This window comes from Pipistrellus kuhlii, unplaced genomic scaffold (genome assembly GCF_014108245.1).
Source record: "Pipistrellus kuhlii isolate mPipKuh1 unplaced genomic scaffold, mPipKuh1.p scaffold_m20_p_1, whole genome shotgun sequence".
Lineage (NCBI taxonomy): Eukaryota > Metazoa > Chordata > Mammalia > Chiroptera > Vespertilionidae > Pipistrellus > Pipistrellus kuhlii.
This window is the reverse complement of record NW_023425404.1, coordinates 47,929,470-47,954,651: the sequence shown is the minus strand read 5'-3', so window position 1 is coordinate 47,954,651 and position 25,182 is coordinate 47,929,470. Positions and strand designations below refer to the sequence as shown.

Below are 25,182 nucleotides of genomic sequence, written 5' to 3'. Positions count from 1 at the left end.
ATTTCTTTTTTGATTAAGGTATTATGGGGTAAGGGCATGAGTGGGGGGGAAGGGCATTGAAGGGGTAATGGGAGGATAAGAACACATATGTAATACCTTAAATCTTTTTTAAATGAGGCAAGCCCTATGATTGTTTCAGTTTCCTGTCTCAAGAGTTTCCAGGAAGGGACACCTCAAATAGATCCCAGTAATTTCCCCAATTAGGGAGATGGAATTGAAAATTCATGGAGACCAAATATGCTAGAATTTACAAGGCAATTATTGGAAAGGAGAGAGGTTCTCAGAGAGAGAGCTTTTGAGATCTCGAAGTGATATGCTCTCTTAAGTGTACTGTGTCCTGCTCAGCAAAAGGATGTGATGAAATCACTATATCTGGAGAAAGAACCCATAAAGGACCAGGTGAAATAGTCCCAAGAGATCACACAGGGCTTGTAATAATTTTTGTTACTATCAGTTATAGTGGAACAACCTGGTAATGCACAGGGCCTTAGGTTAGAGCATTCGGCATTATAGTGGCTTAGTAATGGTGACAATTTAGCCCTCGCTGCACTGGTCTGCCATAGCAAAGCTTATTTGTAAGCCTTGAAAAGCTTACCAAATAATTTATTTGAGTCTCAGGAAAAAAAAACAAAACAAAACAAAACAAAAACACCTCAAACATATTTAAAAGTATATAAAAAATATCCAGCATCCAAAAATGTAAAATTCATCTGTGAATTATGTTGACATTTAACATGTTAAGCATTTAATAAAAATTTACTTATGCCTGCAAAAAAGCAAGGAAATACCATTATTGGGAGAAAAGACCAATCAATACTCAGAAATAAAGCAGATGAAAGAATTAGCACACAAGTATATTAAAGCAATAATATATATATCCCACATGCTCAAAAAAGCAAAAGGAATGTCATCATATTGAGGAGACACATGGGAAATATTTAGAAAGATCCAAATAAAACAGAGATGAGAAATAACTGTCTAACATTAAAAATACATAGGATGTGTCCCAGCCCTTCTCCAGTGAACTTTTCTTGCACCAGGTTTGATGGCCTGAGTTCTAAGGCCAGTAGCAGCCGTGCACCTGAAGCTCTCCCCATGGTTTCAGTAGCCAGATCTGAGTTTGGAGAGCTGTCTGTGAGGGCAGGGACAGTGGAGAAGTTCTGGCTGCAGTCACACCTGCTGAGAGTGGACATCATCTCCTAGGGTTGCATCATCACAGCCCTAGAGGTCAAAGATGGGCAGAGCAGAACCTCAAGATGTGGTGCTCGGCTTTGCCAAGTTGGATGGGATCCTCCAAAAGCAGCCCTACTTTGGAGCAGTCATTGTCAAGATGGCCAACGGAATTGCCAAAGGAACATTTACATTAGATGGGAGGGAGTGTAAGCTGGCTATTAACAACAGGCCCAACATGAGGCATCAGAAGGTTTGATAATGTCCCCTGGATGCCTCAGGTACTGTCAAACGGCATCCACTTCTCACAGGTCAGTGCAGACAGCGAGGAAGGTTACCCTGGGGAGCTAAAAGTATGCGTAACATATACGCTGGATGGTGAGGAACTCGTGGTCAGCTATCGAGCCAGTCAGACCACACCAGTCGATCTGATAAACCATTCTTTTTTCAACCTGGAGAGCCAGGGTTTCCCGAATAGACTAGTATATGACCATGAAGACACTATAGAATATGACACCTTTTTCCTGTGGATGAAACCCTGATTCCTTCAGGAGATGTTGGTCCAGTGCAAGGAACTGCATCTGATCCAGGGAAGCCAGATCAAATTTGAGAAACACCTGGGGGAGTTCTGCATCAATGGCTTTGACCACACTGTGTGCATGGAGAGAGGGAAGGAGATTTCCCTCTCTTCTTATCTTAAGGGACTCCATCATGAGGACCCCACCCTCATGACTTAAAGTAACTCTAATTAACTTCCAAAGGCCCAATTTCAAAATGCCATTACATGGTAGGTCAAGGCTTCAATATATGAAACTGAGGGGGAACACATCCAGTCCGTAACAAAGGGAGAAAGAGAAATAAAAAAGAGGTGGGATAAATATAAAACAAAGAAGAGCATGCAAACCAAAACCTCAATGAGCTATCACCTCACACCTGCCAGAAAGGCTACCACCAATAAATCAATAATCAACAAGTGCTGGTGAGGATGTAGAGAAAATAATGAACCCTTTTGCATTATTGATGGGAATGCAGATTGGTGCAGCTACTGTGGAAAACTATGTTTCCTCAAAAAATTGAAAATGGTACTATCTTTTGTCCCTGCTATATTCCTACCCTGGGAATATAGCCTAAGAATCCCAAAACCTTAATTCAAAATAATATATGCATCTCTATATTCAATGTATAATAGCATTATTTACAATAGCCAAGATCAGGAAACAGCCCAGGTGCCCATCAGTAAATGAGTGGATAAAAAAGCTGTGGTATATTGCCGAAACCAGTTTTGCTCAGTGGAGAGAGTGTCGGCCTGCAGACTGAAGGATCCTGGGTTCAATTCCAGTCAAGGGCATGCACATTGGTTGCAGTCACATCCCCAGTAGAGGATGTGCAGGAGGCAGCTGGTTGATGTTCCTCTCTCATTGATGTTTCTAGCTCTCTATCTCTCTTCCTTCCTCTCTGTAAAAAATCAATAAAATATATATATTTTTAGAAAGCTGTGGTATATTTACACAGTGGAATACTACTTAAGTGTAAAAAAGGAAGGATATCTTACCTTTTTTGATAGCATTGATAGACTTGTAGATTATTAAATTATTATGCTAAGAGTAATAAGCCAGTTAAAGAAAAATAAATACAATATGATCTCGCTTATATATAGAATCTATGAACAAAATAACCTAACAAATAGAAAAATATATGATATTTGTGCAAGGGGCTCAGCCCCCGCCCACTGCCATGGCTGTCTCTGCCTTGGCTCCCACCTGCTGCCATGGCTTCATCCAGAAGGTTGTCCAGAAGGACGTCTGGTCTAATTAGCATACTATGCTTTATATATATATTCTACCTAATAACAGAAGTATACACATTATTTTCAAGAGCTCATAAAATATTTACCATGGTAGAACGATATTTTGATCATAGTAGATGATATTTTGATCATAAAATATGCCTCTTTAATTTAAAAATAATTCTGAACATCTATAGTATATTCCCTGAATGCAGTGGAATAAAGTTAGAACTCAATAACAGAAAGATATCTGACAAATCCCCAAATATTTGGAAACTAAATAAACATGCTACTAATTTATGTATGTGTCAAAGAAGAAATCAAAAGGGAATTCTGAATGAAAATAAAAAACATGACAAATAAAAATGTGTGGGATGCCATCATCACAATGCTTAGGAAAGAAGAATGGTCTCAAATCAATGGCCTAAGCTTCTAAGGGGGATAAAAGCAATTCAAACTAAGGGGGATAAAAGCAATTCAAACCAAAGTAAGCAAAAGAAATGAAATAATAAGAATGTGAGCCAAAACAATTTAAAAATTAAGAAAAAGATACCAGGGGAGTGAGGGTATGAGTGGGGAGTGTGGGGGGACAATGGGGGATAAGGACATATATGTAATACCTTAATCAATAAATAACAAAAAAGAATGGAGTTGGACTCATACATTATACCAAATATTAAAACAAAATAAAAATGAATCAAAGAAATATATATATATATATATATATATATATATATATATATATATATATATATAACTATCAATTAAAATATGACAGGCAGCTCCTAAATTAATCCCCAGTGATTCCCACATTCTTGTGATTGAGCCTTTGTGTAATCCCTTCCCCTTAAGTGTGGATGGTACCTATGACTTGTTTCTATTGAATTAAATATAGTATAGGTAATGGGATGTTCACTCCTGTAATTAGGTTATGTTATATGGCAAAGATGATGGGATGCAACTCCCATCATAATTTTACATTATGTATAACTGTCATAGCAGACTTGAGTCAGACACTGTTATCATAGGTTTGATGGAGTAAGTGGCTATGTTGGAGAAATCCCCAAGGCAAGGGCATATAGACAGTCTCTAGGAATTTCTGGTAGACACTATGTCCTGAGAGCAATCTTCAGCCAACAGCCAGCAAAAAGCTATGCCCCTCTGTCGAACATCTTCAATGAAATAAGCTTGAAATCAGATTCTTTCCAGTTGAGCCTGCAGATGAAAACACAGCCCAGTAACGCCTTGATTGAAACCTTATAATGTATTTTGTAGATTGAGTCAGTAAGACATTCAGATGGATTGGATGTGGATTCAGTTGAAGGAGGGTCTGAGAGAGGGAAAGATCAGTTCAAGAAGAATCTAGCTTGATTGGACACTAAGTGCATGGTGATTTACTAAACTAGGACGGACCATGGATTAACAGTGAGATGATGAGCAGGGAATCAAGAATTCTCTATTTACTGTACTAAGTTTGAGATACCTGTGTTATCTGCAAGGGGAAATATTTAATTTGTAAAACTTGTAAAAAAAAAAAAAAGACTTGCTATAAACGAATGATAGATTTTATTTCTTTCCTTTTTCTTCATACAGCTTTCCACTTAAACCATAGTAACAATTTCTGGTGAAACTCTATTAAATTCTATTAAGAAGGATTTCATCTCTGTGGCAATACCAAAGATAACTAGCTGAGGGAAAATGTGGAGTAGTGAAGAATATACAGTATTTGGTCCTTCTACTTCAATTTCCTAAATAACACATGAATTTATGAAATAAAATCCATACCTAAAATCAATTCCACTAACTCCTCAATTGACCTTTTCAGCTCTCTAGATCCCTATTCACATCCACAAGTCAGAGAGTTTTAAAGTCTTACATAGAGACTAAGAAAAATGTCTATTTTCTAGGTTTTACATGGTTAGTTAGGTGAGGTTAAAGTTGTCTAATTAGCCATCCCAAAGCTGTGTCTTTCTCATTTGCAACCAAAGTACACTCAATTAAGAGGAGGAATTCTCTTCCTGCGAATTCTCAGAACTTATTTAGAAATTACTTAGAATCTAATTTTTATACCAGGGAGTCTAGTAGGAAGGAATCAGGCTCATTACTGCTTATCAGAAATTACTTTTCATCTCAAGTCCCTTTTTTACTTTGAAAGGCCAATTTTGATAAGAAGCAAAGATTTGAGTCAATGAGAGGAAAATAGTTCCAAGCAGTGATCAATGAAGCTCAGTTAGCCAGGATTATTTACAGTGGCTGAGAAATGTTCTTGCCAATGAACAAAATTTACAAAACAATAAGTACCCTACTCTAACTGTGCTATGGAAGCACTGAAGGAAATGATATATCTGCTATGATTAAAAGTACATCATGCATTTCTATGCTTCAGGACAAAGGAGCAAAGACACTGAAAATAGGTGATTTGTTAGTGTTACCTGATTATGGGCTTTTTTCCATTTTCCAATCTTTTTTTATAGATAATGTTGTGAGAAGGGAATGAAGAGCATCGAAATGTATTGCAAAAATCCCATAAGTTTTATTTAAACAGACATAGAATCACCAAACTGTGATTTAAATAATTTTTATTTAAACCAAAATAAAATCACTAAAAAACAAATCTTAATTTGGGTAATTGTTGTATTTATAGTAGATGTTGCTAATAAGTATTATGAATGTTTGGTACTAATAATTGTCTTAACATAGTGGAGAAGATATAATGATCTAGAGACTGATTCAATCAAATTTGCTTTGATCTTATTCAATCACTATTAATATTTTCCCTCAGTGGGCATATCAAGTCCTTTCCTTGGCCCACAAGTGTTCAGTGTGGTCTAAAGTTTTACCTACTTCCTCTTCCTGCTTCTTGCAAACCACTCCTCTCTCACTCTCTCCAGCCCTACTGGCCTTCTTGCTTCTTCTTGAACAAACTTATTTCCATCCTCTGATCTTTATAAGTGCTCTTCTCTCTGCCTGAACCATTTTCCCCTAGGTTTCCATTCTACTTATCACTGCCACCATGCAATTCTTGGTTTAAATGTGACCGTCTAAGAGAGACCTTTGGTGACTGACACACCATCTAATATCACTGCACTCTCATTTCCACCACTCGAAACAGTCACTCTCCATCTCATCATACCATCAATATTTCAAAGTAGCAGATACCTCACAATCTTTGAATTACCTTATTCTTTGGGTTACTTGTTTATTGTCTGTGTCCCCTCAACACACATGCATGTGCACACACACACACACAGAGATATAAACTCCATGAACACACAGACCTTGTACCTCCCCCACAGCCCTCACCTTTATGTTAGCAGTACCTAAAACATCATTAGTATAAAGCAGGCATTATCTAATATTTGTTGGATATGTAAAGTTGATTATGGTAAAACAAGAATCTGAGTTTTGTCTGTCAAATTTGATAATCAAATGACAGTATTATGGCTGGCATTAGTAATAATAATAATAATTGTTATTATAACTTCTCTAATTACTTCTTGTTGATAGAGTGAGGTACATGGAATATCAGAAAGAGCTTCTTCTTGGAAATTTAATTGCTTTTTGTCATTGGATGAGTCATTCTGTTTTGAAATGGAAAAATCTGGTCCTCACATGTTAGTTTAAGGATTGGTAAGGCCATCCTTAGTCACACACACACACACACACACACACTGAAAGAGATAAAATCCATAAGATTCGAACTTCTACAGGCAGAACATATTTGTAAAATATGTGAGGAATATATGTTTCTGTTTGTACACTCATATTTATAACAAACTAGTGACCTGGTGCACAAAATTTGTGCACGGGGCAGGGGGTATCCCTCAGCCTGGCCTGCACCCTCTCCAATCTAGGACTCCTAGGGGGGATGTCCAATTGATGGTCTAAACCGGCAGTTGGACATCCCTCTTGCAATCCAGGACCACTGGCTCTTAACCAGTCTGCTTGCTCCCAAATGGCCCCCTACCAGCCTTCTCGCCCCCAACTGACCCACCCCCCTGCTGGCCTGCTCACCCCCAACTGCCCCTCCTCCCGCCTGCCTGAGCACCCCCAACAATTGCCCTCTCCTTCTGGCCTGATCACCCCTATCTGCCTCTGCCTTGACTCCACCACCATGGCTTTGTCTGCATGTCCCGAAGGTCTCCCAAAAGGTCCCCCGGACTAATTAGCATATCATCCTTTTATTAGTATGGATTGGAAGAAAGAGGCTATAGGTGTGCATTGGCTCATGTCAGTAGTTACCAGATTTGATCCTGCCACCTGGGCAACACAGTGCTTGTGCAATCTTCAATACTGAAAGGCACCATTTGGTGATTCTAGATATATATATATATATATATATATATATATATATATATATATATATATAGCGTTTTATATCTATCCAGTGTGATTTATTTCAAATCTTGGTACTGCCATGGAGTTTTTCTAGTCTACTTTAATACAATATGTTCTCTCCATTTCTCTGACATCCTGTAGAAATTATTGATAATTAAATGTGTTGTCTTGTGCCATTTTGTTGTCTTAAACTTTTACTTGGGATTCTTTTTGTTTTGTTTTGATTGTTTGGAACTATTTATTTTAAACTTCAGACATTATGTCTCATCCCCCTAACTGGATTTTTGATGTAGAGATGACACTTTAAACCATTTTTATTCCTCACAGATCCTGGCACTGTGCCTTACATAGCAGGAAAACAATATAGATGTTGCTTGACTGGCAATGCTAGAGTGTGAATACTTCATCACCATCCCTCATGTCCTATCTCAGCCTCTTTTCTCAAGTGGAAGATACATAGGTGTTTTTGTGAAAATTGAACTTCCAACAGTGGCTATGAGTACTGATCTGGAGCTACATTGTGGCTACTCTAGACATAAATATATTTTTTGCCTCTCTTTAATCAGAAATTAAATCCTTGTCTGTAATGAACTAAAATTAAGACAGCCAAAGTTCTTTGTGGTTTCAGATAAAACAAAAACCACATTAGTTGTGATGTTTTCTTGTTACTGTTTTTTCTTGTTTCTGTGAGCCATAACAAATTGTGATTACTCTGTTCACAGTGAATAGATAAAAGGCCTTCTTCTTTTCATTATTAAGGTTAGACAAGAATGCAGGTATGCTATCTCTTATAAAGATTACCTCACCTTTAGTGGGGAGGGGGAAGAATAAAGTAAAGCTAAAACCTGTTCTTCAAGAACTCAGCCCTGTATTTTGCTGGTCTGGCTTATAATTCATTAAACCCCTTAGCAAAACAGATGGCATTGAAAGAAGCATGTGGGCAGAAGGGAACTGCCTGACCATGAAGAGATGTAGTACAAGACCAATTCAACAATACATACGTATGTGGGAAAGATATCTTTTTCAGAAAAGGCTTTTCAGTAAGTAAGTAAATAAGAACACCTCAGATTCCAGAAGGAGTAGTAACGGTCTATCATAGCAATCACAGAAACAACCAAGTTCTAAATGTAATTAGTTTTTCATTTTTGTATTGAGATTTTCACTTGCAAACTGGGTTACACAAGTGTACTCTGCATGGGGCTTCTAATTTTCCTCTTGAAATATTGCTCAAGCTGTTCTTCAGAGACCCTATAGTTTTCTACCTGGTGCTTCACAATTACCTAATTACATGCATCCTTTCCCTCACAATGCAAAGTCTTCTCCTCCATAAACTCTTTCCTTGTCATCTCTGCCCATAACCAGTTCTACTGATTCAATTCCTATAGCTTTTACTGCATGTACATCTCATTTAAAATTTAACCTATCTAGTAGTGCTTCATTTATTTTCAAATGGAAGGTGGTGCTGACCAGAGCAAATGGTAAGTATCTTTCAAAACTCAAGAGCTCTATAGCCAAAGCATACATCAAAGGCACATGAGAGCCATGCCAGTGGGGCCCAAAGAGACAGATTTTTTAAAAGTTAAAAAATTATAAATATATACTAGTGGTCTGGTGCACAAAATTTGTGCACAGGAGAGGAGGTTCCTCAGCCCAGTCTACCCCTTTCCAATCTGGGACACCTCGAGGGATGTCTGACTGTCCATTTAAGCCCAATCCTGGACATCCCTCTCACAATCCAGGACTGCTGGCTATCAACTGCTCACCTGTCTGCCAGCCTGATCACCCCCTTACCACTCCTCTGCCAGACTAATCAATGCCTAACTGCTCCCCTGCCAGCCTGATTGCCTGTAACTGCCCTCCCCTGCCAGCCTGGTCACCCCTCACTGCCCTCCTTTGCCAGCCTATCCCCCCAACTACCCTCCCCTACAGGCCTGGTCCCCCACAATTACCCTATCCTGCAGGTCTGGTTTCCCCCAAATGCCTTCCCTTGCTGGCCTGGTCACCCCTAACTGCCCTCCCCTGCCAGCCTGGGTGTTCCTAACTGTCCTCCCCTGCAGGCCTGGTTCCCCTAAACTGCCTTCCCTCCCCCGCTGGTCTGGTTGCCCACAAATGCCCTCCTCTGCTGGTCATCTTGTGGTGGCCATCTTGTGTTCACATGGGGGCAGCCATCTTGTGTGTTGTAGTGATGGCCAATTTGCATATTACCTCTTCATTACATAGGAGATATATATATTAGAGGCCCAGTGCACAAAATTCATGTACAGAGGGGGGGTTAGTACCCCCAGCTCTGCCTGCACCCTCTGCAATTTGGGACTCCTACACCTTTTATTTTTTTTAACTAGCTAACCTCTTCACATTTAAAAAAATTAACTGAAATGTCACCTACTCTAGGAAATCCTCTTTGAACAAATGTCTTTACAATCTGTATTAAGTATTTCATAGTATACCATTCTCTTTCTTTAACAGCTACTTAGAGTGGATGCAATGTGGCTTGGACCCGGGCTTGGACCTAGGCTCCAACCCTGGCTTTTTGCCCCATGATCGCTGGGAGGCTTGGACCTGGCAAGCACACCACCCCTCTTCTCCCCCATGTCCCCAGCTCCATCAGCAGCATAGGGTCTCTGTCTCCGCTGCCTTTACCCACCATCTTTGTTGGGTCAATTTGCACATCACTCCTGACTGGCTATGGGCATAGCGAAAGTATGGTCAATTAGCATTTTTTCTTTTATTAGTGTGTGTGTGTGTGTGTGTGTGTGTGTGTGTGTAATTATATTGATTTCAGAGAGAGAATGAGAGAGCTAGAAAGCTAGAAACATCAATGATAAGAGAGAATAATTGATCTGTTGAAGATCAAACCCTCACCCCAGGCATTTAAGTACCATATATGAGTCCATGCACAATTTGGTCAGAACACAAATCAAGGTTACAGTTTCATAGGTGCCCTACCCCACTGACAAATGAGAGACCCTCATGGGTCACGTGGGTTTGTCTGAAGTAGTACTCTCTTAAGAGGTTCTTACGTTTCTTGGGCAAATAGATAAGTCCACAATTTTGCCAAATATGTATGAATTCCAGTAATACCTAGAACTGAGATTCAAACTGGAATAGTCCATTGCTCTTTCTCCTACATTTTCTCTCCCTCCCTATTACTCCACCCCCACAACTGACAAACACACAGTAAATACACCTTATGCAGCTAGTCAGTGCCCAATAAATGCAAGACCTTCTTCTGTACGTACTCACAGGACTTTACACACATCAAGTAGTAAGTAAATATGCTTTGACCAGTGAATACCAGTAGGTGGATATTTATTATACAAGAAAAATGGAAACATTTCTCATAAAATTATAGTCACTTAATACCAACCTTGACCATTGCTAAACATCTGGTTACTAGAAATAAGCCCCTTAACATATACATTTATAAATTGACATTTGTGTAAATAATTGTCCACATGCCATTTAAAGTTCTCATTTCCTAAAGAGTTGCTTTGCAGTGTCCCCAGTTGTAACCTACAAAGTGGAAAGGTCCCTATGTTGTAAACTCAGGGAAGGATCTTGCCAATTCTATAATAATATTTACCTGGTGGTTTTCTCCAGGGAAAAACTTGCTTTTTTGACATACTTTTTATTTTTTAAGTGCTTGTTAGATGCCAAAATATTTGCACAGAGAAAAAAAAAATAAATATAAGAATTTTTATCTTTGTTTTATAAATGAAAACTTAAATACCTAGAAAATCATAACTTTCTCACATCAACATAAAGGCCTTGAGCCTTCCCTGATTCAAAGTTGGATGATTTAAGAAGCATTGTGCCAAGTTTCAAGCATTTATTGTGATTTATGTTTCATGGATCAATAATCAGCTCTTCTTCCTAAAATCATTCTGGATTGACACACTTCAGATCTGGTTGGGGCCAAGGGAATTAAAGTAATTATAATGTAAACATATTGGTATTTATGCTAATGCTTGCTAGAAAATGCAACCTAGAGAATGTGGATTGCCATAAAGCCCTAGACCCAGTGTGTTCTCATCAGACATTTGAAGACTGAAAACACAAGAAAGCTAGAAATTTTGTGGGGGAAACATCTAAAAAATGTTAGCTAAATGGTAGCTTTAGAAGTAGAGTAAGGGATGGAAGAATGTAACAGGCTATTTTATTAGAGGAAAACTTGTAAGAGTTTATCTATTAATAGATATATAGGAAATGGGAGTAGGATGGTTTCTCTACCTCCTCACATCCCTTTTACACATTATAGTATTTCACTTGGGCCATTGTCTCTTTTCTTTTTCTGACATGATGCTAAGGGGAAAAAAACACCTGATATAATTCTTTAGCATTTTGAGTTTATGTAGGGTCTAACCAGACTGTGTTGGTGCTATTTAGTAGATTCGATGTGTCTGATATAGCAGCAAGTAGAAAAAAGACAAGTCTGAATCCTTTCCCTACTAGCAACGTGATCTGGAAAAAGTGTGTTTTCTTCTATGGACAGTAATAACATTGACAGGTTTTTTATGAGGCTCAGATGACACAGTTATGGAACAGAGCTTGGCTGGTGCACATGTTATATAAATAATGAACTATGCTACTGTTTATCACTTACTGTGCAAGGTCTGATGCTTTCTTGTTGGAAATATACTTTTCCAAACAAGTAAATCAGTAGCATCAACCTCCTTTCTAATTTGAAATTATATGCCCAGCCAGAGTGGCTCAATTGTTGAGCATTGACCTATGAACCAAGGGGTCATGGTTTGATTCCCAGTTAGGGTACATGCCCAGGTTGCAGGCTCAATCCCCAGTGAGGGGTGTGCAGGAGGCAGCAGATCAATTATTCTCATCATTGATGTGCCTGTTTCTCTATCCCTTTCCCTTCCTCTCTGAAATCAATAAAAATATATTTAAAGGATAAAATTATGTGCTGTATCCTATATAATAAAAGGCTAATATGCAAATAGACCGAATGTTGCAACAACCAAACAACTGGTCGCTATGACGTGTGCTGACCACCATATGACACAGAACATGGCAGGTGTCTGCAATGGCAGGATGGTGGAGGAGGTGAGCAGGGGTGCCAGACCACGGTGGGGTGCTGGTTGCTGTCATTGGGGTAAGCCTCTGGTGGTTACTGAAAATTCTTTCCTCCTGCCTGGTGCTTGCACATGCTGCTGGCGCCGGTCCCACTGGCACATGCTGCATCAGTGGGTGAGAGCAGTGGCTGCTGGCCCTGATTGCCCCTCAGTGCTTCTCCATCTCCCCATGCTCCTGAGGGTCAATTGGAGCCAGCAGCCACCTCTCACACCTGGTGCCAGCACCAGAGCTGCTGCTCAGACACACTGCTGGTGCCGGTGCTGGTCCCAATCATTTGGCACTATCAGAGGTGCAAGTGGCAAATGCCAGCCCTGATCGCCCCTGAAGCCTTCTCTACCCCAACCCCTTACTCCTGAAGGGTGATTGGGGCAGCAGCTGGCCCTGCTCTTACCCACTACTGAAGCCAGCCCCAGTAGCTGCTGCCCACAGTCAGAGGGTGTGAGCAGGACCTGACCTTCAGTGTGTGGAAACTGTGGTGCGTGGGAGCAGGGCTAACAGCAGACAGGAGACCAGGGGCTATGGTGGGAGAGGCTGAGTGGGGGCATGAAGGATGGAACAAGATCTACTCCAGTGTCCACTGCAGCCTCGTGGTCCACAATTCCTTTCAAGGTGCATGAATTTGTGCACTGGGCCCCTAGTTATATATGATTATGTATATACCTATACCAAAAATGTGCATATATAAATGTATATATACATATTTTTTCATATCAATTATTCTTCATTGTTGAAAAATCAAAATGCTGACAGTGATTTCCATTATCAGAGTTTTCTCACAATAGCAGATTTGCCTGGGGTTGTCAGCTTTAGTAGGAATGGAGACTATTTCAATCATTGTGATTGGACGGGTTATAAAATGGTCTGGAGACAGTCGTTTAAACTTTGAGTACTATTTCAGCCAGGAAACTGGCGATGAGAAGCAAAAATCATCAGATTCGTAGCTATAGTTTAAGGGAATGATCTCTGGCATCTGAGGAGGGAGAAAGTCAAAGACCTGTTATCAGCCAAGAAGAAAAACCTGGGAGAGATTATATTAGATTGAAGTGAGCTGTGCTATGGGTGACAAGTGCAGAGCAAAGAGGGAACTTTTCCCAAGACTACCTGCTTATCTCAATCCCTTATGTTATACTCTTCCCAGCTGATAGACTGCAGGCACTAAAGCAACACTTTTCCTTGGTTATCTTTAAAGCAATGATATCAAGAAAATACAGATGGCTTAACTGGTGTGTTGTTGGTTGGGCATCGCCCTGTACACTAAAAGGTTGCTGGTTCAATTCCCAGTCAGGGCACATTTCTGGGCTCTAGATTTGATCCCCAGCTGGGGAATGTATGGAAGGCAACCTATCAATCATCAGTTTCTGCTTTCTTTCTTTCTTTCTTTCTTTCTTTCTCTCTCTTCTCTCTCTCTCTCTCTCTCTCTCTCTCTCTCTCTCTCTCTCTCTCTCTCTCTCTCTCTCTCTCTCTCTCTCTCTCTTCCTCTTTGTCTAAGCAAAGCATGTCCTTGGGTGATGATTAAAAACAACCTTATAAAAAAAAAAGGAAAGCACAGAAACATTATCAATATATAATAACCAATACTTAAATGGTACAGATGAAATTACCCCACAACTGGTAGACACTCAGGCCAGAGGAAGGAGCCATGCCTCTGGGCTGCATCCATTTTCCACTTACCTTCCCTAAACCGCTGGAATCCATTCAGGATGGTTCCCAGGACAAAGCCCTTCTACCACACCCCTCCAGGACCCCTCTCATTAGACAAGTTTCCCTAGATTTCCTTTACCATTAACCCTTGCAGTCTTGAGAACTGTGGGTACAGCTAATCTGTCATTATCAGCATAATTTCTTACTTAGTTTAGGTAAGCAACTCATCTTTTCTGAACCCAGTGGTGTACCAAGTGGGAGGTAGCAGGGGCTATCTGCTGGTGCAGAGTATTTTATCGTTGTCACAGTTAAGAATTATCAGTGAGTGGTGATGATAAAAGGTAAATCAACTTTTACTCAGATATATTGTTTTTAAATTCTCTAATTTAAGGGCATCCCTTTATTGTCTAAACTTCAGGCAGATCTGCAGCCTTGGACTGCCATTGTCTAAGCCCTGAGACTTCTGGAACTATTGCTCTAAGGTTGGTTTTTAGGGGGCGGGGCAGGAGTGGGAACATCAGAATGGCCTTTAGTGTTTTGTTTCTATTTTCTGAGGAATTTTCTTAAGTCAAGACATTTAAACATGTTAAGTTATGCATTCATAAGTATTTGTGGAGTACTGTTAGTCATATCCCTGTGCTAGGTAATAGAGCTAAAGTTAACATAAAAATATGTGACTATTTGGAAGTAGTTTCCAAACTCCTATGTATGCTTGCCTGTCCTATTTATATAAATAGATTATACAAATATAGTCACCTACATGATTTTTCCTAAATTGATATATCAAAAGTACTGTTATTTGCTTAAGATGTTCTTAAAGTTGATACATTCTTAAATTTAAAACCATTTTAAAGGGAAATACTTTGTCTCTAAGTAGGCAAATGGAAATTCCTATGGCTTGTGATAAATAGAAGATATGTAAATATAAATACAATGGAAACAAGCCTGATTAATAAGTTATAGCTAAATCTTATTGTTTGTCAATACCTCGTATTTTTTTTTAAAGAGAAATTAGCAAAGACAAGGACACACTTTAACCAATATAAGATTTTTTCCTTAAAGTCATCAAAATTATTGAGAAGGAAATAGCATTATGATGTGCCTTGTTTCATCTAACACAGTCTTATTACCTACAATAACCACATTGTATGCTTTCTAAGCCCCTGCATGAGGCTATTGCCTCACTTACTGGTTTTGTGTAAAAAAATATTTTTTATTGAAGGCCAGGAATGCTTAGTTAATAGAGATTATGAATCTAACTTCATTTATTTTTCTCTTTCTTTAATCATTTGTAGGCAGTGCTTTGTCACTGCATGTGTAGCTATCCTAATGTCTTCTTATTCATTTTCTTTTTTTGTTTTCTATAGAATGTGGAGTCCTGGATTTCTTGACCACAGATTGACAACCTGAAATCCTAAAGACAAGGACTCCTAACGGTAAGACATGGGTCTCTTCCACATGGAATGATAATACTGTTTAATTTAAATTTGAACTTGGGAGATTCATTCTTCTTTTGAGGAATTTATATCATATAATTTGGATTTTTGCTTCATACTGGCACTAGACATGCTGAACTAAGTGGTCAGGTTAGATGAGCTTTTCATATTGTACTCTTGAATTAGTATAGGTCAAAATTCAGGTTTTATTATAATTTTTAAACCCTCTTTTGCCAGTTTAGAAAAACACAGTAGGATGAGAATAAAGATAAATAATAGAAGAACAGCTTGGGACTTATCATTTGAATAACAATTTAGGTCAGTTTGCTGCTTTCCATACTCTGAAAAAGTTTTATGGAGGTGCTTCCAAAGTTTAATTAATGTAAAAGGTATTGTTTCAGTAACTAAATATGTGCACTGTACTGACCATGCCTGGCAGGCAGTCTATGGAGCAGGGCAAGCTTTGTAGAGTGTATAGAGGAAAATACTCCTGATTTTCAACAAATATTAATCAACTAAGTACCAAGCAAGACTGCTAATTGACTGGGACATTTGACCAGTTAGTGTCATCAATAGCTGAAGAAGCAGGGTCAGGGTGGAAAGCAGTTCTGTTCACACAATGACAGTGGTGTGGGGTGAATCAGTGAAGATCACGGTGACCATGAACGCCTGTAAGACTGTGAGTAAAAAGAGACGATCACAGCCACTGTGCTGAGATGATTGCTGACTCTCAGTGATGTTTTAAGTCTGATAGTCTCTACAAATGTTTCTGTAAGAGTCTAGTATTTTTAAAAGTTCTGCTTCCCTGAAAAAGATGTGAGATTTCTGATTCAGGGTTCCTATTTCTCCTAAGTCACTTGTTTATTTCTTGAATCAAGTGCTGATATACTCCCGACTCAAACTATAACTCATTCAGTAATTCTCCAGTTATTTTCAACCTTCATGTCATAAGCAATCTGTTATAAAGACAGCTGGCTGTTCTGGTGAACAGGGCCCTTCATATTTATGTCTACTTCATCTGTGCATGTCTGTACCAAAAGGTTAGTTCTCAGAAAAGCCTGGTTCACTCTGAGAGAGCAGCAGTACAGAGGTAGTGGAGCCTGGCAGATGGCCTGTATTACATTCTTGGTTTTTGAGCCAAACTAGGGACTAGACTTATTGGGAAGAGCTAAATGACCAAGGTAAGCTGCTTTGGATTTTGTTGTTTATCTGGGAGTGCCTTTCTTAGAGGGAGCTAGGCATAGCAGTTAAGGAAATTCCCTATTAATAATATCTGAGGTTTATAAATCAAGAGAAAGGGGATAATTCCTGAAATATACCAACCTCAGGTGATCGCAGTTCTGTCTAGTGATCACATACACACTAACACATGCAGACACACACACACACACACACACACACACACAGTGAGAGAGAGATTGATTGAAAGGGAAGAAAGGAAAGGAAGAGAGAATAGAACATTATACCACATGTTTTATCATTGAAAACCAAGGCTAAGAGAGTTCAGCAAGAAGCCAGAAGTCAATTGTGACTGATGGGGAGACACTTAGGAATGCTGAGTTTGAGACCACTTACCTTGGCATTGCATCATCCATTCTTAAAGGGTCCAAAGTGACAATGGAATAGACAGTAAGATAGGTTCTAATATCTGTATATTTTAAATATTCCGTGTTTTACAGAGAAATATAAAAGTTTCAAATATGGATAGCATTTTTAAAAACTGCCATGTCTCATTCCTGAAGGTAAATGTTTGCCCAAGGTTACTTAGTTAACTATTGATAGTGTTAAGATTAGAAGTTCAGCCAAAACCGGTTTGGCTCAGTGGATAGAGAGTCGGACTGCGAACTGAGTGGTCCTGAGTTCGATTCCAGCCAAGGGCATGTACATAGGTTGCGAGCACATCCCCAGTGGGGAGTGTGCAGGAGGCAGCTGGTCGATGATTCTCTCTCATCAATGTTTCTGGCTCTCTATCCCTCTTCCTTTCTCTCTGTAAAAAATCAATAAAATATATTTTTTAAAAGATTAGAAGTTCACTAGTCCTAATTATCAATAGCCATTATTTTCTAAAACATAAGAGCAGGAAAATTTGTTATTTTTTTCCAAACAGAAAATGTATTAAGAGAGTCTGAAGCTTAACCATTCTAATTATTCTTAAATAATATTTTGGTCTATGAGACAAAATTTGGGTCATAAGGGAGTTTATGGTATTATATCTGATTATCTAGTAAGTTAAATTAGTAATCAATTAATGTGTCAAAGGATCCTTCAGAAATTTTATCATTAGAGGATACCTCAGCAGTCAGAAACAGGAGGACAAACTGTGTAGTGTTTTGTGTTTCAACTTTTTTATATTCAAAGGAAATCATTTATGAAAAATTGGAAGAGATAATAAGGATATAAGGATATTAGAATCTTACCTGCTTACCAGCCATGCTATCTCTGTCCATCCAAATGGCCTAGGACTATAATGGAAGAATGTGAGTGCCTTGATATAGTAGAAGTAAAAGAGCTTTGTAGTCAAAGACAGCTGGAGTCAAATCTTGCCTCCATCTTTTATAGTCTGTGTGATATTGATTTGTTACTTAATATCCTCTGAGGTTTACTTTTCTCACCTAAAAATATGAATGGCATTGATGTAATAAAGTTGTGTTGATGACTAAATGAAACACATATATGCAAAGGAGTGCTGGATGAAGAATGGATCTTAAAATTGTTAATGCTGGGAAACATGGGTTTGATCATTGGAACTGGATTCTGCAGTCTAAGTTGAAAGGTTGATTCACTTTTAGAGTTAAATGTGCTTTTGTTCTGCCAAGAACTACTTGCCTGATTGCTGGTAGTTATGAAGACATAGAATAGATAGAGATCTATTTTTCTGGAGAAAGAGCTTAAGAGTACATTTTGCCTTGCCTCGGAGCTGGCATGAGAAGCTGTAAGTAAATGAAGTTAGACAGTGTCATCGGAGCTTCCTAGAAAAAAGGAAGGGAAAAAAAAAGGATTCAGAGAGTACCTCAAAGGAATTAAACGTAAGAAACAAATACTTTTCAGACAAGGCTGGTATTTCTCAGTGGTTAGAGTGTTGGCTTTTGTACTAAAGGGTCACAGATTTGATTCCTAGTCAAGGACACTTATCTGGGTTGGAGGTTGGATCCCCTCCCCAGTTGGGGTGGGTTTGGTTTGGGAGGCAACTCTTTCCCCTTCCCTTCCTCTCTTCCACTCTCTAAAAATCAATGGAAAATATCCTCAGGTGAGAATTAACAACAACAACAAATACTTTATAATACTGTTAGTGGCCTTGGGTATGGGGACAAGAGTGTGATGAGGAGCCAGACAGTCCTCAATGGAATGGTATGTGGCTCCACACTGGCCGCACTGGGTCTTCCCCCTCAGCTGCTGCAGAAGTAGCTTTGGTGCCAGCTGCAAACTGTCCCAGAGAAGATATGTGACTTGTGGATCCCAGTGGACCCTGATGAAATCTGGAGAAGTCAGAGAGTCAGCGCCACTTGAGAGGTCAGTGGCTGGGTCTGGAAGGCTCCTGGGCCAAGAGAAAGTAAGGCCAGTCTTGGGAAAGCTCTCCATCGCAGGTTGAGTTCAGTGATCATGTTTGAGTTCCCTAGTACATGCTAATATTGTCTGAAAGAAAGAGTGTCTTTAGCTGCTTTCTTACAAGTCCCCCAGAAGTCTCTATGGGAAGCAGAGATCTGGTACCAGTGTTTACACCTCTTCATAAAGCATGAAGTTAAATTTTTCATGCATTAGAGAATTGCGGTTAATACTAAAAATGAAAGCTTCTCATAAAATAAAACTAATGAAATGCGGTTCTGAACAGATTTCAGAAACATGGCTTCCAGCCTGCCTGGGGTCTTTTGGAAGGAATAGGTTTTCTCTGATTATTAGCAAAGTTCGGAAAACTATGACTTCACTGCTAGAAACTCACTACTTGCTTTCCTTTGACCCATAAACTCTGTCTTTCCCCCTTAGTCTCTTAAGACCTCTATTAGTGACCATTTTGTGATGGTAGCTTTGTAATCTCCCAATTCTGGCTCTGGAGTGGGGGAAAATGAAGGCTTACTGGCAAGCTCACAGGGGTCTGGAAAGGCCCTGCCTGCCCCAGCTGGCCAGGACAGCCGGAAGCCTGAGGGGGCTGTCCACAGGCTGTCTGGCCAGGGAAAAGGAAGAGGAGGAGGTGGGGGAGGCTTAATTCCTAGCTGGCTGGCCTCAGAAGGTGGCCTCCTTTCCCTTTGGCTCAGGAACCAGAATAAAAGGCCAAGAATCCTGGCTTAGTTCCTGTCAGTTTGTCGCCTTCTTTGTAGGTTTGTAGACTGAACTGAGTCCGGAAGAAGCCCAAGGACTGCCTGAGAAAGGCTTATAGCTGAGCCTGAAGGAAGACAGACCCTCCCTGTCGCCAGTGGGGTCAGAATCTCTTAGCCAACAGCCTCGCTCCTTTGTGTTTAGAGAAATGGATTGATGAGTAAATGGCCTAATAGTTGTAGAATGTTTGCTCAGTACATTGGGGATCCTTTCTAACTTTCCCATGAAATTATCATAAACATAAACTAAAACAGCTTTTATTTCTAAGCATCCCAAAGCTTACTGCACTCATCAAGAAGTACATGGCATTAAGTCTTAAACTTACAACTATATATATAGTTGTAAGTATATATATATATATATTTTAATATATATTTTATTGATTTTTTTTTTACAGAAAGGAAGGGAGAGGGATAGAGAGCTAGAAACATCTATGAGAGAGAAACATTGACCAGCTGCCTCCTGCACACCCCCCACCGGGGATGTGCCCGCAACCAACGTACATGCCCTTGACTGGAATCAAACCTGGGATCTCTCAGTCCACAGACCAACGCTCTATCCACTGAGCCAAACCAGTTTCGGCTACAACTATATTTTTGCAGAAAATGTTTCATGACTCCAAAGAGTCATCCTAAAATATGATTCTTCTCACAGAGACTTGTTTGACCTCAATGAAATGCTTATTTATGCAGCATCATTCTAATAGGACTGGCTTTATTAAAACCATTCAATATCTATGTAACAAGATACATACAAGAAAACAGCAAGTCTTAATCATTGTTGCTTACTGGAGTTTCTTTACAGTTTTATTGAAATATACTTGACAGATAGAAACTGAACATTTGATGAGTTTAGACATATGCCTACATTTGTGATATCATCACCTCTACCAAGGCAGTCAATGTATCCATCACCTCCCAGAGTTCCTTTGTTTTGTTTTTGCTTTTGTTTGCAATAATGACAATTAACATGAGATTTAACCTTTTAAATTTTTAAGTGCACAATATTGTATTGCTAACAATAGGCATGATGTTGTATAGCAGATCTCTAGAACTTACTCATCTTGCATAACTGTAACCTTATATCCATGAACAACTTCCTATTTTCCCCTCCTCCAATTCCCCAGCAAACACTATTCTGTTTTTTTCTTTGACTTATTTAGATCCCTCATATAAGTGGAATTATGCAGTATTTATCCTTCTCTAACTGACTATTTCACTTAGAATAATGTTTTCCAGAATAATTCCTGATGTTGCAAATAGGATTTCCTTCTTTTATAGGGCTGAATGGTATTACCTATATGTATATATCACATTTGCTTTTTACATTCATCAATCGATGGACATTTAGGCTTTTAATATATCATGACTATTGTTAATAATGCTGAATATAGGTGTGAATATAGGTGTGAAGATGCCTCTTTGAAACCCTTATTTTGGATATATACCCAGTCATGGGGTGGTTGGATTATACAGTACTTCTATTTTTTTTTTTTTTTAGAGAGACCTCTATACTGTTTTTCCAGAGCAATTATACCATCCCCATCAACAATATACAGGATTGCAATTTCTCTAAAACCTCACCAACATCTATTGCTGTTGTTTATTTTATGATAATCACTCTAACAGGAGTAAGGTAATATGTCATCATGGTTTTGATTTGCAATTCCCTGATCATTAGTGATATTGAGTACTTTCATGTACCTGTTGGCTATTTCTGTGTCTTCATTGAAGAAATGCACCCCCTTTTTTTTAATTGGGCTATTTGGCTTATTTAGCTATTGAGTTCAGGAGTTCCTTATCAATTTTGAAAATGCATCCTTTGTTAGATATATGACTTGCAATTATTTTCTCCTATTCCCCCGTTGCTATATATATATATATATATATATATATATATATATATATATATATAGTGCCTTTTTATTCTGTTAGGCATTGCATTTGCTGTGTAGAACTCTTTAGTTTTATATAGCCCCATTTATTTAGTTTTGCTTTTGTTGCCTATATTTTCAGTGTCATATCCAAAATTTATTGCCAAGACCAAGTCACAAAGTTTTTCTTCTATTTTTCTAAGGAATTTTATAGTTTTGGGTCATACATTTAAGTCTTTAATCAATTTTGATTTGACATTTATGTATGGTACAAAATAGGGGTCAGATTTTATCCTTTTGTACCTGGATATACATAATACAATTTGTTGAAAAAACCATCCTTTCCCCATTGTGCTTTCTTGACACCCTTATTAACAATCAGTTAATTATATTTGTAGGTTTATTTCTGGACTCTCCACTTTGTTCCATTTGTGTTTATATCTATATTTTTGCCAGTAACATGTTGTTTTAATTACTACAGCTTCGTAATACATTTTAAAATCAAGACATATGATATCTGCAGCTTTGTTTTGTTGTTGTTCTTTTTCAAGATTGCTTTGGCTATTCTGGATTTTTAGTGAAATTGTTTTAGGATTGCGTTTTTCTATTTCTGTAAAAAAAAATAGCATTTATAGTTTAATGAGAATAACTTTAATCTGTATATCGCTTTGGGGAGTATGGACCATTTAACAATATTTTAGTAGTGTATTAAGGCAAAAATTGTAATGTTTAATAAATATTTTCTTTGTTCTCCTATATTTTTTAGCTTCTTTGCAATTAGGCAGGGTACTGTGGCCAATTCCGAACAATGACATGTGAGAGGGAGTGATGAGTGTGCCACTTTAAGACTGAGGCAGTCAAAGCCTATATGCAGTTTTTCATGATTTTATGGTATGATTTCATGGCATGACTTTGTGGCAGTCAACCAGGCATGCATTCTAGATGGCATAGCTACACATTTATGGAATCTTTACCAACATACATTACTGAGTGAACCAGAGTTCTTCACTTTTGAACATAAAGTATCAGCAAGAAATAGCTTTGTCATATTAAATCACTGAGATTTTGGGTAAAATTCATGACTTGCACAGTGGCGCTTATCCTAATGCAAGTGCCAAGCAAATAGAGAGCAGTTCCATCAAGTGGCTTATAATGATGCTGCTAAATGGAGGGGAGAGGGCTATAGTGGGAGATGGCACAGAGTGTGGTTAGAACAAAGATCATTGTGGGAAGGGCTTGTACCACAGGGGAGGCAACCCTTTTGCTAGAACATGAAGTAAAGACATGGGACATGTTCCAAGCAGAGCAGATAGAGCATTCTAAGCAGAAGCATGATGCTTCATTCATTCATTCATTTATTCAGCTCTACGCTTGACACTGTTGATTAGTTGAACACAGATTTCATGGGAGTATTGGTAGAGAAATGAATGCAAAATTACTTAGAAATGAGTGTTGGGAAGTGCTTGTTTATATTATTTTATTTAATAAGAACTTTAAATGACCTTTATAATCTTAAAATATATGCTTTAATGTGATGAAAGGAGATAAACTTTATTGTCTTCATTTTTTTGTATGTGCAGAATCTGAGAATTAAATGTATATTATCCTCAGGTTCAAGCAAACATAAATCAATGGTGAAGCTTATAAACAGTTTAGAATCATTTGCTATTTTTTCTACCTATCTATTTCTCAGCCTACAACTTCTCCCATGTTCCTGCCTCTTAAAAACAAAACAAAACAAAGCATCCCTAAAGTCATTTTGAAGCAAACACTGAGAATGGGGAGTGGGTAAGCATGGATAGAGACTAGAGCTAACATGCCACAAGCATGCTCTCTGATTTAATTCAGTCAGTTGTTTTATATTTTGACCATGGACTCCTCCCATTCACTCATCCTGAGATGATTCTTTTTCCTTCTCAGATGTTTTCCCTGACTCTGATTCATTCACTTTATTACTACACCCTTACCTCCCTTATTTACCAAGAGGCCTTGGGCAAATGATTTCTTTAAGTACAAATTTATCTTCCATCCAAAAATATGTTGGCATTTGAAGAAGGAGGAGACAATAATACTTATTACTTATATTTTAAAAAGATAAAAAATGGACCCAGAGACAGAGAAGCATTGATCAGACCATCGGACCTTGAAGGGAAGGTAGACTAGGTTGGGGTTAAAGAGGAAGACCAACCAAAGGACTTGTATGCATGCATATAAGCCTAACCAATGGACACAGACACCAGGGGGTGAGGGTATGAGTGGGGCAGTGTGGGTGGCAATGGGGGGGTAAAGTCACATATGTAATACCTTCATCAATAAAGGAAAAAAAGAAAAAAAATCATATTGTATGATTAAAGTTTTATGGTGTAGGAACAATGTATATGAGTCAGAAAACTGACATTTTATGATGTAGAATATATTTTATTTCCCCTATAATATTAATTCTTTTAACCAAAATTTATTATCTGGATTCACAAACTAGATATTTTAAACATTTCGGGAAAATATTCTTTCCTTAGAATTAATTACAGTATTTGGGTTTTTATTCCTCCAAAAAAGATTAGGCTTTTCAAATACCACATAAACTCTTATAAGAAATGCATGTAGATTGTTATCCATCCTGACCTAATAACCTGGGTAGAGTATACAATGAGGAACAGCTGGGTGCTACTGATGCCACCTTCTTGGGCTTATCTGGATAGAGTAACACATTTAAATTGCCTTCCCATAGCTGCTAAGAGTCTACTACAGCCTCAATCTTGGCTTAGGGAAGAATCATGAATGACCTGGAAAAATCTATTAAACCATAAGAGATAACTCAAATCATAAATTCTAGTAATTGGGGATTAGCATCATCACTTGGTATTTGGAGAAGAGCATATTGCTATCGTTACAAATACATTTAGTTCATTTAATGTTTTAATAAGCAAGAAAAGTGTTCTGGAACTATCTGAGCAGCACAGAATTCACCATTTTTACCATTTTTGTGTGTGTGTACAGTGATGCAGTGAGGAGAATCTAACTAACCATTCTTTACACAATTTTTCTCAAACTTGCTGTTGACTCCCTTGGTAAAGTTGACCAAACAGCATGACTAGATAACTTATCTTTGAACCAGATATTGTGATGTAATGTAGTAAACTGTGGCAGAGAGAATATTGGCTTAGTCTCCTCATAGTTCAAGCTCTTTCTATGTAAATGCTCATTCGAGTACTCATAAAAACTTAAATGATGACCTTCATTTTCTGTGGCTTGAAGTTAGAGCAAAAGTGTTCCATCAATAAAATCTTCAATGGTTTTTCGATCTTTATAATATCACACAGCAATTCTCTCCTTGAGTTGAGATAATAGCAGCAATTAGGCAGCTTTTATTTCTCAACCCCTTTTAACTTTGCTGTCTTTTAAATGAGCACCCAGCATATGTATGTAACCACTATAGAGAGAATGCTGGCCAGTGTCAGAAGCAGGGAAAAACAATTGGTCCATTCATGAATTATCTTTCACTTTTCACTCTAGCCCCAAAGGTTAAATGTGAATGTATT

General features: G+C 38.4%; 1 pseudogene; it reads left to right on the top strand.

Moving 5' to 3' along the window:
* Window positions 1-1,095: 1,095 nt before the first annotated feature.
* Window positions 1,096-1,907, top strand: LOC118716091 (annotated as a pseudogene).
* The last annotated feature ends 23,275 nt before the right edge of the window (window positions 1,908-25,182 follow it).